Source organism: Condylostylus longicornis, unplaced genomic scaffold (genome assembly GCF_029603195.1).
Source record: "Condylostylus longicornis isolate FDR11 unplaced genomic scaffold, ASM2960319v2 ptg000048l, whole genome shotgun sequence".
Taxonomy (NCBI): Eukaryota; Metazoa; Arthropoda; class Insecta; order Diptera; family Dolichopodidae; genus Condylostylus; species Condylostylus longicornis.
Window position 1 is genome coordinate 5,435,241 of NW_026578017.1, and position 20,654 is coordinate 5,455,894.

General features: G+C 25.7%; 1 protein-coding gene across 3 annotated transcripts in view; it reads right to left on the reverse strand.

Moving 5' to 3' along the window:
* The window catches only part of LOC129611260 (gamma-1-syntrophin), a 108,366-nt gene extending 88,348 nt beyond the window's left edge, over positions 1–20,018 (reverse strand). Inside the window, exon 1 of one of the 3 annotated variants that reach the window (XM_055524322.1) lies at positions 18,401–18,713. The gene's annotated coding sequence lies outside the window, so the exon portion shown is untranslated. Of the gene's footprint in view, positions 1–18,400; positions 18,714–19,871 lie in introns of those variants that run through there. The other 2 variants (XM_055524321.1, XM_055524320.1) reach the window with 2 other exon arrangements.
* Positions 20,019–20,654: the final 636 nt, after the last annotated feature.

A 20,654-nucleotide genomic window follows, 5' to 3' on the forward strand; every position in this document is an offset into this window, starting at 1 on the left:
TATGTATATGAGAGATATACTATAAATGAGCACTCATTATATTAAAGAATTCAAAAGGGAATGCGGGAATACAGAGAGCAGATTCATGTTGAAAAATTTGGCAAATTTCCGCATAAATACAAATGTATAAGGGAAATTTGTATGAAATTTTAATGAAATACAAAATAATAATAAAAAAAAACAGTAGTAGATCAAACGCATTGTTTATGAAATAGCACATTTCCTATTAAAAATTTTACTTTACAAATTGTATTTACATAGCTTTAGCTGTAAATAATAAATACCATACATAATTTTACAAAAGTTTAGAAAAAATCTTAAAGTAATAATTTTCAAAAAACTTACGTAAAGATTTGATAACAAGATAATTACTGAATTGCCGGTTAGAAGAAAAATTTTCCTTGCTTTTGATTTCGACAGTGTAACTTACCAAAAACTTGAATTATAATGTAATGTAAAATGTGTTAAATAACCTAAATAATGTGTTAATGAGGTCTATTTGCGTACAAAATTTCATTCTTCTGTCTTGATTGGTGTGTAGAATTTTTGTAGAGAGGTGGACAGACACATTAACATAATGACACTATTATTTGTATTTTTTTGCAAAATATTTTGTAAATGTGCTTAAAAGTCATCAAAAAAGCCATTTTATCTTTGTTTCAAGTCTAAGCACTACCTTCGTAAAAGTTAAATTACACATATAGGAATTGGGAAATATTTCATGATTTTATATTTTCATTTCCCTTGTTTTATTTTTACTTTTATTCATTTTGTCGAGAATTCATTTAATAATTCATTTTAGGATTTTGGATTTTTTTAGTATCCGGAAATAAAATGTAGAGAACCAATCACATAAAGTGAAAACAGTCATCACGCACACTAAAATATATTTTAAATATATACTTGCTTGTAAGCCGAATGTTTAATTTCCAGAAAAATAACTTTAAAATTAGACAAAACTTTCGTATTTATCTAAATTTAACACAAAAGACAATTTTGTTATATAAAGTGCCTAGTGATATGAAATTTTTAATTTAAATAATATTTAAATATATTATAAAGATAATTGAATGAGTTTGTCGGGTACTTCAGAGTGGCAATCAAATTTCTGTGCTACACAAATATGGTGAGGGTTTTATTTTCCTTAATTTCTTTTCACTTTATCCACGAGCTTCATGAAATCGGAATCAAACTCATTGAACTTTCAAAGTGGACAAATTCATATAAATAAAAGGTTAAGTAAAGAATTGATTCCTTTTGCACGAAAATATCCCTATAAGCTTTTTGATGCCAGAAATTAAAATTAAACAGTAAAAACAAGCGTTAATTGCAAGAAAAAAATATCAGGGCTTAATCGCGTAAATATTTCGTTTTTTTCTACTCACCGGGTGGGACAAAAGTGAGTGAGTGTCTCAAATTCGTATAAAATTATTTAATTTGTGGAGGAAAAAACTTTTGCATTCTTCTTATTGTGTTTCATGTTGCGTTTCTCGGTTTTTCTAAAATGCAAAATGCTAAAATCCAATTCAAACAATAAGTAATTGAAAAAATTATAAAAAAAAATGAGAATTTTTGATGTGAATGTGAATATAAAAATCGAGATGAAAAAGCAAGATACACGAACAGGCTGCTAACGACTTGACTGTCTTGGTTGAGGCCTGTATTAAACACAGTTTTCATAAATTTTTAAACAAAACTTTTTTAAATGACTTTCCCATTAACTTTTTTACATTGGTTGAGTAACTCTTGTCAGCAATCTATTGTTTTCACAAGAGCACACAACATTTCGGTTATTAATAGAGTGAATTACGATTAAAGAAGTCATACAGTTAGTTTTTATACATGAACTTAAAATAAATTATTTTGTCATTTCCGAAATTACAATGAGAATGGGAAAACTCATTGAGGAAAAAAGATTTTATAAACTCGTTTAAGTCCGGCAAGAAGTAAAGATATTAAGAACTCGTGTAAGCTAAGAACTCTTTAAGTTTGAAACCCTTCCATTTGAGAATATATTTCATAATATTTTTTAAAATTCGTTTATACCTTCATGTTAGCTGATCCAATCAAGCTATCAAGAGAAAAATTTAAAATCAAGAGGAAAATTTAAAAAGTTTAGTTACAATGCAATATAAAAATTTTAATTATTTTGAGTTTTTAAAACTTCTGCCGCATTTTTTATTCAAATAAACACTTATCAAACCCTCTTCAACTTACGGTACAATCAGAAAACATGAGGTTATTGTAATCACAAATGGAAAGCCAATTCTGGTTGCTTACTTTTTTCGTTTTTGTTGTTTTTTTTTTGTTATTGTTTTGTTTGTTTCATAAAAATTATAAAATTTCCGCTTCGGAAGTATTTTACAAATTTCTTTTCTCTTGTTTTTATTTTTGTGGTTCTATTAATATAATTGTTTTCCTCCTGTTCTTTTTGCTTTTTAATATTTCATTCGGGTAATGTTCCAGCCAGCCGAACTCATTTACATGAACGTGTACGTAAATAAATATTTAATTGCTTTTATTTTATTTTTGTTTATTCCAATAAACAAATAAAAATGCCATTAAACAATTACTTTAAAGGTTTTTTTTTTTAATTTGTTTCAAAATGAAGAGTGTGACGTTTAAATAAATATCAAAAGTCATTTCTCATTCTATTTTTGTTGAATTATCTTGGAAAGGAAGTTTGGTTACAAATTAGTAAAATGTATAAAAAAAGGGGTAAACATAGATTGATAATTGATAAAAAAAATTAAAATTATAACTAATTTAAGCTCGTCGGACTGGTATGACATGAGTACCATTTTCTGAGATTAAATGGAATGTCTGACACTTGAAGTGTGAAAGTGAAATGATATAATTTTAAAATTTAAATTTTCAACCTGTTTGCAGAATGTATTTTATTACTCAACTTTGAACAAGTTTTGACTCAGAGCCACTACTTCCAAAGGTGAACCGGGCCAAAAATATTCCGCCACAGTTTCTTAAAGAATACTATATTTTTTAATTATAGCTTAATTAAAACAAATTCTTTAGTATCGATCTGAAATGATTAATCACAATCAATAATAATAATCAATAATGTTAAAATAAAAAAAAATTGCTTTATCAACACCAATTTTAATATTTAGGAATTTCAAAAAATTCAATTCATTAGAATTTCAATATTCGCTACTACTTCAGCTAAAGTACTAAGCAAGGTTCTAAAAGTGCATTTATTCATGTACTTCATGTACAGATTTACTTTTTAAAGTCTGAATTTCTTGATTATTCTTTTTCTTGAGATCAAAAGTCAGTAATACAAAATACTCCAATAAAAGCATTTGAAGAATTTTTTTCGACCAGCGATTTCATCGAAAAGCTTGTTCAGTCGTTGTTTTAACAAACACAGTTGAAATGTGAAATTTCAACGAAATCTTTTACTTATTTGTATGGCAATGCCTATGCATGAACAAAAAAGTAAATTCTAAACAGTGTAAACAGCTAGTAGCGGTTTCTTTTGCTTATAATCTGATTTAATTGAGAAGCTTTCTGGGCTTATACATATTCAAAAAATCTTTTGAATCTGAAATTATAAATTTTATAAAGTCTTTTGGTTATTTTGAAGATTTTCTGCGAAAACTCAGCTACTGACGTTTTCTATTAATACGTTGATTTTTATAGTATGCAATGTACTCGATAAAAAAAAAAAAATATTGACATTGAAAGGAAAAAAAATTAATCTAAAGTTGTTAAATTAGTCATGAAAGAATAACTTTGCCGAATCGACTGGATTTAGTATATAATTGCAAAATTCAAAAGCATATTAAAAGATTCATTAATTATTTTTTTACTTATTCCATCTGAGAGCATAAGGCTTTCCATTTAAATTTTTTAAAGTCAAAGAGGGACTAGCCCGCCGTAGTTTTTTATTTTTGTTTTTATTCGAATTAATTGCTTTTATATTACTTTTTTATTTTATAATATATTGTATACTGAGTTATATAATATTAACTATAATTTTTATCTGAATTCATACAATGGACCAGGGTTTGAGCCCGAGTCCTTTTTTAGTTAAAGCCACTGAACCATTACGCAGATTAAAAATTGTATTGATGCAATATGATAAACATTAAGCATTAAACAGGATTTAAATAATTTTTTTTTAATTTCTAGTAAAAAATCTTTAATAAAAACCAATTAGATATTTGAATGTTGATTTTATGATTATTGGGTAACGATAAGTTGCCTCTCACATATAGCTACTTACAATATTCACTAGCCGCAATTCTTGTTTCATTTGTCATATTATAATATGGTTTTCGAAATTGGACAAGTTACTTTGATAGTATAAACAGCAAGTTTCCACAATTAAAATTAAAAATCAAAAAAAAAAAAAATATTGACCCGAAGCAATTCAGTCATTAAAATAATAAAATATCCACTTGAAATTGTAAAACATGTGCTCATCATAAGGAAAAATTAGTTTAAAAAAATAAAATTTTTTTTTCAAGTATTGAATTAAAAAAAATAGAATTAATTCCCATGTGCTATTGAATTACAAAAAATTATTGTAATAATTTTATGGTAGAACATTAACGTTTAATTTCACTTTTACTCAAAAATTAATATTGCGCATACAATAATTTTCTATTCATTTTAGAGTCCAGCTATAGATATATTTTTCATACAACATGTTTCGTATAAAATCAATTAATTTTCCGGACATTGTGAACAATACCGCATATGCATATACATTATACATACGTACGTACATTAAATTGAATAGCATCGAATACGTCATATTAAGTAGTCATATGTGAAGTTGTACAATACTATTAGTTTATTAAAAGCACTCGTACAGAAATAAACATTTTCTTTTTCATGTTTATTTTTCAATTTATCGCCTAGAGCATGTCAGTGTTATGAACAAATAATAAAATAATTCTAAATGTTTACCACATAATATGAAAACGGTTCTATGGCGAGCATTTGTTCACCACATTTATACGCTGTTTTCGCTATAAAATTATTCATTTTTTTTTTGTTTTTGTTCTTATTTATTACATTTATAATCAATTATTCTAATTATTTTATACAACTTGATAGTTAGAACTTCTGAAAAATAATTTTTTTTTATATTATTATTATTAGTTTTCTGCTTTTATTTGCTTTTTATCTTCATTTCTGATTGTTTTGTTACTATTATAATATTTTCAAGGATTCGAATGTCCTTTATGAAACCAAAATTCATTAAGCCTTGAGCAATATTTTAATGGAATTCTTTCTTTCTCTCATGTTGTCCTTTTGTTTTTTTGTTTTTTTTTTTTAATAAAAACAAACACAGAAAAAAAGTATTAAATTCAAATACTAAAAATAAAATGCTGTAGTACACAGAAAACAAAAAAAAAAATAAAAGAGAAAAAAAAAATGAAAAAAAAACTTTCTTTGCACAACCGCATTGTGCACGGTCAAATAAACTGCTTAATCTGAAACTAAATATAAGAAATCTTCATGTATGTATGTACATATATAATTTGTACAATTTGTATACATGCACACATGTACATATGATTATGTTTATTTTATTTTACTAGGTTAATATTATATTTTTAAAATAGATTAAAATTTTTTTTGTGTTTATACAACAAGTACGAATGAAATTAGTTTGTTTCTCATGTAGAAATTAATATCAATCATATACAGAATATAGTACATAATAAGTGTAACATGTTCATTTATATTTTCAGCTCAAGGTAACGTGTACTTAATCCCAAAAATTTTTTAAACATTTATATATGTATGTATGTAGGTAAGTGTAATTATTTCTTAAATTTTAATCTTTTTTTAGTTTATTAAAATGTTTTTATTTAGTAAAATTTTAGAGAACGTACACTACTTAGTCTAGTAAACTAAAGGGAACTGAAAGTTCATATTTAATAACGTTTGAACACTTCATATAATAATAAAAAAAAATTCTCTAATTTTTTCTAATAACCTTATTAAAAATAATTTTCATTCAACTAAAGTTTATTTAAAAAAAAAAAAATTCTTTAACTGTAAGGACGTAATTATTGCATTAATTTAGGTCATAAGGTGCATAAACAAAAGTATATATATAGTGTATAAGTACGATAAAATACTGAGAATAGTTTTACAACATAATCGTCTTAGATTTAAATTTTTCCTGAAATGTTTTAAGTTGGCAACTTATAATAGGTTAAAACATTTAAAAGTTATAGAATTTCGTTCCAATTTATTCAAAGAAATTTAAGCAATTCCAATTTAGAGAAAAACGAGAAAAAAAATAGAGTTGACCTTGTCAACTCTGTGATACCCGCACGAATTTGTTATCCCATGTGCGAATAACTAATGTGACATAACTAACTATGGGGCAGACTATGACTTTAAGTTGCCGTATTACCATATTAATTTATGCAAAATTTCAGTACTATGTGTTTTTCAAAATACTGGTTGTGCCAAACTACTATTGAAGTTGTATGGCAGCTACCAGAAAGAGCCAAGAAATTTTAGCGAATTTTATCAAGCACATCCGCCCTACTAACATATTCACTTGTGTGAAATCTCAATATCACAGCTTTTATAGTTTCTGAGATATAGCCAAATAACTTTTGAAGTTGTATGGCAGGTACCAGAAGGAGCCAAGTAATTTCAACGACTTTTATGAAACACATTGGCCCTAATAATATATTTGTTTGTGTGAAATTTCAATACCATAGCTTTAATAGTTTCTGAGATATAGCCAAATAACTTTTGAAGTTGTATGGCAGGTACCAGAAGGAGCCAAGTAATTTCAACGACTTTTATGAGACAAATTGGCCCTAATAATATATTTGTTTGTGTGAAATTTCAATACCATAGCTTTAATAGTTTCTGAAATATAGCCAAATAACTTTTGAAGTTGTATGGCAGGTACCAGAAGGAGCCGAGTAATTTCAACGACTTTTATGTGACACATTGGCCCTAATAATATATTTGTTTGTGTGAAATTTCAATACCATAGCTTTAATAGTTTCTGAAATATAGTCAAATAACTTTTGAAGTTGTATGGCAGGTACCAGAAGGAGCCAAGTAATTTCAACGACTTTTATGAAACACATTGGCCCTACTAATATATTTGTTTGTATGAAATTTCAATACCACAACTTTTATAGTTTCTGAGATATAGCCAAATAAATTTTGAAGTTGTATGGCAGCTACCCGAACCGGTACCCCGATCATGTCCAATTTAAATAGGGTTCTGGCACTTACTACAGTTAATCATTTGTGAAAATTTGGTGAACTTAGCTCAATTAGTTTTTGAGTTATCGTTGGGACGGACGGACGGACAGACAAAGCTAAATCAACTCAGAATTTGGCGCTGATCAAAAACATGCACTTGAGTCTATATCTAAGACCGTTATTTCTTAGCGTTACAAACGGTAAGGCCAATTTAGTTTACCCTTCGAACATACGTTCGTACGGGTATAAGGAATACAATTTTAGCAATCGAATAAAAAAAAAAATATGATGTCCCCTCAGTTTAAAAAAATATTGTCTAATTATCGAAAATGTGGCCCAAAGGAAATTTTCGCTAAAAGAAATTAATTTAAAAGTAAATAAATTATCCTGTTACGGAATATTTTGTGCTCACCAACAACTCGAGTTCGGTAATTTGGTACGGCCACATAATCTCCCTGCCTTATTCAAGGTAATTTAAAGAAGTCTGATATAAATCGAAAGCTAATTTCAGTGTTATGTCCGTAAAATAACTAATTTAATAGCACTCTACCGGAACAAAAAATATTTACAAGTACTGTTCAATCACCTTTCTGTACCATAGACAGAGAGATATTTAAAGAGCATACAGAATCTCCGATATTCGATCACAATTACTTTAGCATGAGCTTAATCGTACTATTATCTCTAAATTTATCTTTTTATTAGTACATATACATACAATCTTGTCTAAAGTTTCTCTATGCCTAAAGCTATTTCGCTAAAAGCTGCTCCTAAATATATGCAACATAAAATGATAAGAGAATTGTTTCATTAGAATATCTTTTTCATCATTTAAACCTAAAAACTATAAGTTCCGGATTGAGATTGCTAAAACAAAACGAGAAAAAAATAGAGTTGACCTTGTCAACTCTGTGATACCCGTACGAATTTGTTATCCTATGTGCGAATAAAGATGCCATAACTGACTATGGGACAGACGATGACTTTAAGTTGCTGTATATTAATTTATGCAAAATTTCAGTACAATGTGTTTTTCAAAATACTGTGTGTGCTAAACTGCTGTTGAAGTTGTATGGCAGCTACCAGAAAGAGCCAAGAAATTTTAGCGAATTTTATCAAGCACATCGGCCCTACTAATATATTTACTTATGTGAAATTTCAATACCACAGCTTTTATAGTTTCTGAGATATAGCCAAATAACTTTGGAAGTTGTATGACAGCTACCAGAAGGAGCCAAGCAATTTCAACGACTTTTATCAAACACATTGGCCCTACGAATATATTCGTTTGTGTGAAATTTCAATACCATAGCTTTTATAGTTTCTGAGATATAGCCAAATAACTTTTGAAGTTGTATGGCAGGTACCAGAAGGAGCCAAGCAATTTCAACGACTTTTACCAGACACATTGGCCCAACTAATATATTCACTTGTGTGAAATCTCAATATCACAGCTTTTATAGTTTCTGAGTTATAGTCAAATAACTTTTGAACTTGTATGGCAGGTACCAGAAGGAGCCAAGTAATTTCAACGACTTTTATGAGATACATTGGCCCTACTAATATATTCGTTTTTGTGAAATTTCACTACCACAGCTTTTATAGTTTCCGAGATATAGCCAAATAAATTTTGAAGTTGTAGGGAATAGGGTTCTGGCACTTACTACAATGAATCATTTGTGAAAATTTGGTGAACTTAGCTCAATTAGTTTTTGAGTTATCGTTGGGACGGACGGACGGACGGACGGACGGACGGACGGACGGACGGACGGACGGACGGACGGACAGACAAAGCTAAATCAACTCAGAATTTGACGCTGATCAAAAACATACACTTGAGTCTATATCTAAAACCGTTATTTCTTAGCGTTACAAACGGTAAGGCAAATTTAGTATACCCTTCGAACATACGTTCGTACGGGTATAAATACCACTTAACGAATGCTACAAAATGTTAACGAAAAATAGGATAATATTTTATCCTCTTATTAAATTTTGATCTCTAAGAAATTTCCCTTAACAATAACAAGAGAATAATATTGAACATATCAATGAATAAAATTAAAAACAACTGCAAAAAATTTGTTTGCTGCAGTTGAACAAAAAGTAAAAACAAAAAACAACCAAGTTTAAATTAATCTAACATTTTCAAAAGAGCGCATTTCGTTAGCGCTTCTCAAAGTGCATACTTAGTCATTTAAAATTTCAAAATATCGAAAAAAATAAGAAAATAATTTTGTTTTAATTTAAATCAATTAAACATTGAGCAATGTTAGCATATTTTATGGCGCAAAATTTAAAAGAATAAGGAATAAAAAATACGATTACCCACCCTCCTAACCACATTTAGCTATAATAATTCTGACCCAATTATTGGCATACACATTATTCATTTATTATTAGCAGAGTATTTCTTTTTACCAACCGTAGGTTGGAGCCAAAGTCTAAATAATTATACAGTTTTAAAGGCATTACGAGCAACTTTAATTTCTGCGACCTTTTCCAGTTTTTCTTTTATGGAGTATATCTTCTTTTTTCACGTCATAAAACTGGAGAAATTACCGAATCTTCATAATCATAACTTAGTCAATCAAACCCATTCCAATTTTTATATTGTTATTATATGAGGAAAACAATTCTGTTGTTTAACCCTAACCTGCATTCCTACTAAGCTACTAAAAGGAAGAGGTTAAAAAAATAAATGTTCTTGTTACTTTCACCGTTTTTTTCTCAGTTCATCTGCCTTCGATTTTCTAACTTAATGATTCTCTAATGGAGCATTGTTGAGAGGAACAAAATAATAAAATGGGCAAATGAAAAAATTTATTAGAGCAAAACAAATGTACCTAAGCAAATTTTTTCTAAAATATTACTGGAAACATGTGTGTGTGTAAAATAGGATTGAAAACATTTTACAAGGATTATTCAGCGGAGACTCTTTGTTTTTTTTTCCTCATCAAATTTTTATTTTCACTTTTTTTGCTATTTTGTTTTCTTAGTCAATACAAAATCGATCGATTTTCTTCCAATATATGCAAAAACAAAAAGTATGCCAATCTGTGGTTCACTTGTTTTTGTTGTTCACTTTCTTTCTTACTTAAACAACATACTTGTGAGCCTTAACAAAAAAAAACAACAAATTCTTTTTTCCTTGATTAAAAATATTCCGGTCAAGAGGGTAAAAATTTCGAGGAAATAAGAAAAACAAAACCACCATTTGATTAAACAATAAAAATTTTCTACTATATAAAAATTTAAAAATAAAAAAAATGAAATCTGTAAAAACAATTAAAAAAAAGGAACGTGAATGTATGTAGCTATGTAGATACATAAAAGAGCATAGAAAAATACACAATAAATATGGTTTTGGGTCAGAAAACCCTTTGTTTAATAATTCTAAATAAAAAATAACAGGACACAGCATTTTCTCCATGTATTTAGGAAGGTACCTGCATAATTCTTTCTAGACGCACACATTTGTACACAAATATATTTTCCTGAATTTTTATACATTATAGGATTTTAAAACAAAACAATACATTTGTTCTATTATTTTAGAAAAAAACTTTTTCAATAATTATTTTAATTCAGTTCTAATCTCGTCCTCGATTCAAACAATTTCATTTTTAATTTAAATTTCTAGAAACCTATAAATTCATAATTATTATTTGCTTTTAAGCATTTCTTTCAAGTCAATTCTAATCAAAGCTCTAATGCGTGAGTAGGATTTTTGAACAGCATTTTTATATCGAAATTTCTGTCCAGAATTTTTTAAACACCGAGTAGCATAATTAAGATTAGTTGACATTACAATAATAACATATGGGAATTTTCTTATTAAATGATAGTATTTCACTCATTGGGAGGTACAACGAAATTTCATTCTAACTTTAGTCAAGGTATACTATTAATCAGAGATTATTGTAAAGTAAGTATTAATTGGCGTTTGCAACCTAAAAATGATAAAAGAACTGGTTTAATGTAATTTGCGATAATAGTTGATTTGAAAGACTAAAATAATCTGACACTTGTTTTCTCTTATTTAAAAATGTAATAATTCCTAACTTTTTCAGGTTTAGATAATTTACAAATTATACTTTTAATTTTGTCTCGGTACTAAATCAGACAAAAGCTAATTAAATAATTGGAAGGACTAAATTGCTGTTGATATTGAAAGTTATCTTAAACTAATTTTTTTCAGATTCCAAAAAGATTAATTCGAAAAGCCCTATCAAAATTAGCAAAACAGCAATTTTAAACTTTTAATTTGTCGTGCTTAAAACTATAAGCTTTTTCAAATTCCAATAAAAAGAAACAATATAATAATGGTTTATGTTAGCACACCTACAAATTTGCGATCGAATTTGAATATTATGCTATCGTTTCTTTTGCCCTCGCCCTAAAAATATGCAATTATATGGAATAATTTAAGTTGGAAATTTTTTTTTTGGTTTTATTCAGTAGCTTCAAGCTTGGACTGAATTTAATATTATTTAAGAACATGTATGTGTGTAAATATTATGCTTACTAACAGTTTGTATTATTGCGAGTAGATAATCTTAATTGCCTAAGTATGTATTAAAAATTTCTAAATATTAAAGAGAATATTCTTACAACCAGTGGAAAATTTTTATCGAACTGCAATAATGTGCTGTTAATGTGTGAAAAATATACCTTATGATTTGCTGTAGTTTGGAAATTAATGTAGCATTAATATTTATAATTAAATAACAAAGTTCTTTACATTCCTCTAGAAGAGATAAAATTCATTTTTGTTTACGAGGAATGAAAATAAAAGGAAATTTTTTATTGAAAAAAAGATGATTTAAATCTAAGCAAAGTTAAACTCTGGTTAATAATATGGCATACGCACCAACTTTGATTTACCAAAAATATTTTTAATTAACGGTACAAATTTTCCACAATTAATCAATCTTCATGTTCAGTTTTAATGTCTAAGAATTTTTTTACAATTAAAAAGAGCAATAAAAGGTCATTCTATTTGTTATACTGAAAAAAATTTCTTTTATCTAAAATCTATTTAGAATTTCTTAAACAACATTGACTTATATTTGATTTTAAAAGTAACTGGTCATATCTTTTTCCAGAAAAAAGCTAATCGAATAGCGCATAAAAAAAACAAAGCAACATTTACACACACACAAAAGTATAAAATTCTTAATTTTTTATGAAATCTTAATTCTATAGTCAAATCCTAAAATTTTACTCAGAAAAGAAACAAACTTTGCATCATCTTGTAATCAAAAGATAAAATTGGAAATTAAAACCAAACGTACAAATCAAATTTTTTTGCTTAATCACCAAAAATTTATAATAAAAATCATTGTTTTATATTTGTATACATACACATATTCTACGCTCATAATAATATACCAGTATGTAGATTGTATACCCGATATTTTTAAAAGTCATTTTAGCCTTGGGCTTTTATGCTTTACATTATTAAATACGCTTTGTTATAGGAAAATAACTTTTGGAATTGTAACACAACATATTTGTGGTAATTTAGTCCTGGTTTTTAATAAATTTAGTTCTATTACAGTGCATAGCAAAGTTGGAACGTTGTAAAAGAACGTGTAGTGTTGAAAACGTTATTTATCTGTATAAATAATTAGGTAATTGATTGCCCTTAAAAGAGCATAGGTTCTATAATTTTTAAACAACATTTTGGATATATTAACGAAAAAAAATATTATTAACAAGAAAACTCAAAATTAAATTGGCCACTTTACAACATGTCATGTTGAATTCATTGTTTCGTCAGCCTATCTCTAAAAATAAAAAAAAAAACGTCAAATAAAAATTCAGTTCAGTAACTTTCACAAGAAATGATAAAAATTTATGAGAAAAATAAGCTCATCTCAACTTGACGGAACGATTAATCCATCTTAAGACACCGTCACGTAATAATGCCATTAATACTAAGTATGCGATGACTACAGGAATTTGACAGTTTGAAGCTTGACACTTGAAACAAATTCTCTAATGAACTATCTGTAAGCAGATACAAAATGAGAGCTGGCGGGTTCGAATTCGTTCTGCTAAATGTTTTTGTTTTTAAAAACTGGCAGAAATAGTAATGTGTTATACTGCTAAAAGAATTCGGTTAGCCCTTTTTTGGGAGTTGGAATATGAGGTTCAAAACTGAGTGTAAGAAAATTTAAAAGTAATATAGTGCTAAGCATGTAATTATTATAAGAATTTGATTTAACCTACTTCTGTATAAGTGCTCCGACTTTATTTTTTAACATCTTCCATCTAAATTAAAATAAAATTACAACGCAATTTTCCAACATTCTCAATTTCTAGTTGGTCCGAAAACTTTTGCCTAATTAAGTTGAACATAAAAATTATTATTTGAAACAAAACAAGAACTAGCTAGTAAATAGCATTTTGATTGATAATGATGACCGGTTTTTGTTTTTAAATAAAATAAAAAATACTTTTTTTTCGTAATTTCTAATAATTAACTTTAACCTGCTATAGATCAAATTTTTGTTTTTATAACATAAGAAAAACAAGTACCTACCTAGTAAGAAATTTTAAATCAGCCTAGAAAAATTGTAAAGTTCATTATTGTCTACCTGAAAAAAAAACAACAACATACGACCATGTAATCACGAAATATTTAATAACGACAATAGTAAAAAAAAAAAATAAAGACAAAAAATAAATGAAATAATAAGAAAAAATGAATTACAAGGTGAATCAAAAAATAATTAGATGAACAGGTAAAATTTACCTGTTTTGTGCATTTAATTCAAATAATGTTAGAAACAAAATGTAGAAATAACAAAAAAAGACAAAAAATATAAAATTCCAAAGATCTGTTAATCTTTTTTTTTTTTAAATAACAGAAACAACCATTGAATGTCAATGTTTTTTTTATGTATTGTGTTTATTACTCCGCGCTTCAATGCATTCAAATTATTTTACGATGTGGCATTCATTCATTCACATTATGAACTACCTATTATTGTTACTTGTTGTATTTGTTGTTTGTGTACTTATTATAGCAGTTATACACATTTCATTTTACATACCTTACCTTTTACTTACTGTGAATTATAATAAAAAAAATTTGATGCTATTGTAACATTTGTACTAATGTGGAAATATGTGTGCCCCCCATATAAACAAACAATAAGTTTAAACCTTTAATTCTATCAAGAAGTACATATTATGCTGTAAGGGACTGAATATTCAAATAAGCTAGAAAAAAGTTTTGTTTTGACACAAATTCTTACTTTTTAGTACATTTTCGAAAAAATTTGAAGAAAAAATGTTTGTTTGTTTCACTCTGTACGCTTGTCTGTTTACAAAATACTATTTTCAGATAGGAACTCAAAATTATATTTAGGAATAGATTTTTGCGACAAACCTATTTCTTTAGAAGTGAACCCTTATCTAATTTACTAGTTTTAGAAGTTATAAACCCACAAGGTCTTCAAAATAAACATTTTTTTTTTTAAAATTTAATTGACTGTTTTTTCAGAATCTTTAACACTGTTTTTCTCTTTGATGATATGTTGTAGAAATCTAAAACAGTTTGTAGAAAATAATAAATTCACTTTTAGTTCATGACATGAACAAGTGAAATTTTTTTCATCACTCTTTCTCTTACAAATTGTTCCCGTACAAAGTTTTCAAAATTTCAATTTTCCTCTTATTTTTCCAATTTTCTATAAAAACTAAGGGTAAATGTCTTTTCAACAAAAAAATATAATTATCTGAACTTAATTAATTAACCTTCGAATTCGTAAACGATTCTTTTAATTTTAATTTTTGTTTCCTAAAAGTATGCAATATTTTTTTCTTCGTAAAACAAATTTTTAATAATATTGAAAAATTTTAAGCAGACAGATGTTCTAACATTAAACTTGTTTAAGAAAAAATTCTTCTTTTTAAACAATTGGTTTGATACGAAAAAAAAATCGTGGAAGTAGCAAAATATTATGAAATAATGCGTGTTCAGTATCCATATATGACTGACACCAGCTTGATTTTAAGAAAAGTGGCTTCAACATCTCAAACTCGGAATCGGAAAAGTAAAGTAGTTTATAATAGTAAAAATATTAGCAATTGAAAATCTATTGAAATTCCTGATTTCTGAAAGAACACTTTAAAAATGGATGCGCTTATCTTTTTCTATTAGGCTTATGAATAGTTATTGTACATTTTTCCCGTAAATTTGCTCACACTATCTGTTGTGCTGTTTAAAACCAATTTCGTTGAAAATTTATTAGTCAGTTTCATTGCTGGACAGAGCCCAAATAATATGTTTTAATAAACTCCGTTGATCTTAATAATATGTAATCATTGCAATTGCATTTGTAATTACTGCAATTGTAACATTATAGCAATTTATAAATAAATTTTGTATTTTCGTTTTATTCTCTACTTGTCTAATCTAAATCTAGTACTTTCAAAAATTCACAAAATTTTCTTTTAAATAACACTAACCACTAATAATGAATTTAATTATATTTAATGCAGCACGAAAATAAACTAAATTTCCAAAAAAAAAAAATAATAAAAAATATTACCCCCGAGAATTCATTATTAAGAATATAAACAAAACATATATGTGTATGTATATATAGATGTATGTGTTAAGAACGTAAATAAGCAACAAAACATCAAAAATAAAAATATTTGTATTTTACTTGTATATAGCTACCTACATACATACATATACGAATATTCGCCTTTTTGATGAATCCTTACCCACAGTAAAAATTAGAATGAAAGTCACATAAAAATTAATTTGAAAATAAATATATATATTAACATACATACATAGGTGAATTCATAATAGGTATAAAAACTTGTGCATACACACATTGACTATACGTTTATGTACATACGTATGAGTACATACATAAGTGCATACATATAACAATAACATTATCATAAATGTAAGTAACGTTTTTATTACCATAATTATAAAGTATGAAATAAAAGAAAAAAAAATGTAAATAAAATATACTAAAGAATTTTAAATCAAAAAGAAAAATAACACTAATACATTTACATTTCACCTACATTCTAATAATATAAAAATTTCCCTGTAAAAATAAGTTCTACTAACATAGAAACTGTCAAAAAATACATACATATAGCTAGGTGGGGGTCGATTTATACTTTCGTCATGCCATGGAAAATAGAGTTTATGAGTATATAAACTTGTATACATTCAAGAGAAAATTAACTCTTATTTGTTATACATACAAACATACATACGTATAGCGAAATTCGTATTCGTATTTTTTATTTGTTGTAACTCAAACACGTATACATAGTTCAAATACCCGAATGCAAAAATAAAACAAAATTAAATGTATTAATTTTTGACATTTTCTTATTTTGACGTTTTGATCCACAGACCTACAGTCATCAAAATCTATAATATTCATATATGCATAGCGGATACATTTTTTTTCCTCAAAAGCATACATTAGTATATGTTTGTACATATGTGTATGATATGATATGTATTCGTATATTTTTATGTTACAATTTTTATTATTGCCTAAAATTATGCTACATAATAAAATAAATTATGTTTTTTTTTAATTTACCACTCCTCTGGTTTTCTTATTGTTCTTGCGTTATTTTATTTTCGCATTATACTCAAATTTTAATTTCGTGTGCTTTTTAAGCAAATAATGATAAAGATTATATTAATATTATAATATCAATAATAAAAATTGATTTAATAATGTAAATAATAATAATTTTGTCTTTATTTCAGTAAACTGCGGTACAACAAAATTAAGAACAATAATCTGGAATATAAAAATATAAGAAAACAAATCATATACAAAAAGATATAAGATTGTATGTACGTAAGTATAGAACAGATTAGCAAAATGTTGTACATTAAACAGTATGATTGTGTTTGTTCTTCAAATCCACGGGTTTAAAATATTTAAGAATCACTGCAAAACAATTTTAAATTCGAATTTTATTTACATATCGCACCCCAATCGCATCCCAATTTTTGGTATTATTATAAGATATTATTGAAATACAATATAAATGCATGCTATAACGCAAACTTAAGTTACATGATTTAGTTAAGTGATTTTTAGTTACAAGTATTTTCTGAGTTCTCCAAACTTGTCACAACCAACATGTAGTTCGAAACGTAAATCAATTAAAGTTGCTCCGGAATAAATAGAGAATAAATTTTTTCTCTTTTTCAAAAATGTTAGCCAATCTGACATATAAAGAAATCTCTTCAATTCAGATGAATTAAACTTACACCAATTTTTACATTTAAGTATTTTAATATACATCTGTTCGTACACTCCTCTCTAGGTACTGACTGTGCAATAACGATTTTTCATTTTCGTTTCAAAATAAATGCTTAATTTTATTAATTTACATAGCTACAGTCCGTATGTAAAATTTTTTTTCTTATTGTTTTGCTCACATCTGTCGGTTATTGCGTAATTTACTTGACAATTGGGTAACTGTTGGTTTTACAGTCGGAAGAAGTCGTTGTTTAATGTCATTAGATAATATTTTAAAGGAACTATTTAAAATCGAAAAATTTCACATAGACACTATTTTGCAAGAGCAGTCTATCTAAATGACATTTTATTGCACACGTACGTATAAGTATATTGAATAAACACACACTCTTAAGTAATCCAATAATAATTCCTTTTCCTCAATTCTTTTTACTGTAAACAACCCTGAACATTCAAAATCATTTCTTCAAAATGAATTTGAAAGTTTTAGACTATAGCTACAAAATCAACGATAATGACATTTAATGTAAATTTTAAAAAAGAAATGTTATATTTAGAATTTAGGGCAAAACTAAGAAATAGTTATGAGAAACGTTCAGAAAAGCTTAATGTCAATAATTTTTGATTTTAAAATTGAAAATTGTACAAAATAAAATATTTTTATATAACCTAACAGGGATATGTACTAAGTAAGTATATAAAATAAATAGTTATCCAAATTTATTTTTTTTACTAATTAAGTATAATAAAAACATTATGTTTTAATGACTCCTAAATTAACTATTTAATACATAAGTAAGTATATTTTCTTTCCAGCTTATTATTTAAGAAAAAAATAGGTTTTAATATAAAAATGTAAATAAATTTTTAAAAATAATTTTAAAAGAAACCTTAATATTTACCTTCATAATATTTATTAATTATAAATTACTATTTACTATGTTCTTATATTATTCTATATATTTGAATTAAAAAAAAATAAATTTATTTAAATTCGTTTTTCTTTTAAGAATTGATTTTTTCCAAAAAAAAAAAAAAAATTAAGAAAAAAAAAACAAATGTTCATATGCGGTATAAGAAAAGAATTTTCTGGTATTTATTTTAACACTTACACGCACAAAACAATACTTTTAATAAATATGGAAACACACACATGTACATATATTATATAATATATCCTTACAATTATTAACTATTTACTATACTTATATACACTTACAATTTTTTTATTATAACAGAAAATTATTTGCAAAATGACAGAGGGTGTTTTTTTTTTTTTTAAAGAAAATGAAAATTTAACAAAAATTACTTTGAATTCAGAATAATTTTTTCATTTAATTTTTATTTTTTCAATTTAAAAATTATTTTATATTTATTAGCTACTTTTTTTAAATATTTTTTCAATTTAATTCTGTTATAATTTTTTTATACTGCGTTGACTCGAATATGATTTTCAGCTACATTACTTATAAATACTAAAAAAAAAAATAATTTATGAATAATATTCTAAAAATTAATAAAATTAATAATTTATTAAAGTTAAATAAATTATTCAGTTTAGAATTGTACAAATGAACATATACACAAAAAATTGCATATACAAGTATGGAAGAAAAAAAAAATAATTACAATAAAGGATTTATTGAGCCTGACCTTAAAAACACAAAAACTATTTTTAACTTTTTCTTTTCTTCACTTCACTTAATTCTATCTAGTGTTTTCTGTTTCGTTATTAAATTTTTGAGTTTTGATTCAGGATATTTTCAATAATTTGTTCAGGATATTACTTATAATAACTTTTGTGCTTTGTTATAAAAATAAAAAATTAAAAGGATTTTTATATAATATTTTTTTTTTTCTTTTTAAATGAAAATATTTCACGGCAGTTGTTATTTGGTGCAAACTAAAAATATATAGAATTTTTATTTTCTTTTATTTTTATTTTTATCTTTGTTGGCCTTCTTTTGATGATATCAACGGTTTATATAACACAGTTATGTATTAATAAAATCAAAACTTTTTCTTACATACATAATATACAGCTATATATATGAATTATTATTTTATGTATATGTATATGTATATATATGTACGTGTATATACATTAAAATTTACGGAGCATATGTGGTATATAAAAAGATTTTGTCATATATTTTTTTTTTAATAAATTCTTTATTAATTTGGTATAGCTACATAGCTTACATACATACAATGAGTATTGTTGTTTTTCTTTCTCTTAAATTCGGAAATCGTAATTTTTGAAAAATAATACCTAAATATATTTTATAAAATTGTATTATAAATATAGAGATATTAAAAAAATGATTAAAATTTCAAATTTCAAGTTTAAGAAAAATATAATTAAAAATTAACCTGTTTAATTGCCCGGTTTTGTTGTTATTTTATATTCAATAAATTAAGAATATAAATTCTTATTATAAATTTAATAACATTAGATAAATATTAGTCAGAAACCAATTTTTATTAAGTATAAGTACGATTAGTTTTTTTTTTGTTCTTTAGACCATTTTATAGGAAATAATTACATAAGATATTATTATTAATGTTTTCCACTTTTCACTAGGAAAAATTTTGTATTTAGACCATTGCATGTGCAATATTTTTTATTTAATTTATTATTTGATTATTACTATTTATTATAGCTCTTACATAATATTGGTAGAAAGAATAAATAAACGTTCTGTTTTGTTTAAATTTAAAAATTCTATTTCTTCGAAAAATTTTTCACTAAAAATATATAAACACAATTTAGTACTAGATATACACTCATTTGTATGTGTGTACGTAATTTGCAGTTTCAAAAGATGTTTCTTTTTGGTTTGAGCTTTGTTAAACAATAAAGTGTAAATAATTTTAGTATTTTATTAATAGAAATTTGTGTGTATAATATAAGTAAATAGTTTTATTTTTTTTAATATTATTTATTAAAAAAATTCAATAGGTACATATATATTATATGTATATTTTATTTAAATACCAATATGTTATCACATGTATGTATGTATTCTATTTTAAAAACATTTTAAGCTTAGCTTTTTAAAGCTTTTCAATATAAGAGAAATAACAAACCAATAAAAATATTAAAACCAATTTCAATACATTTTTAGTATATCAATACTACATTGTATGTATCAA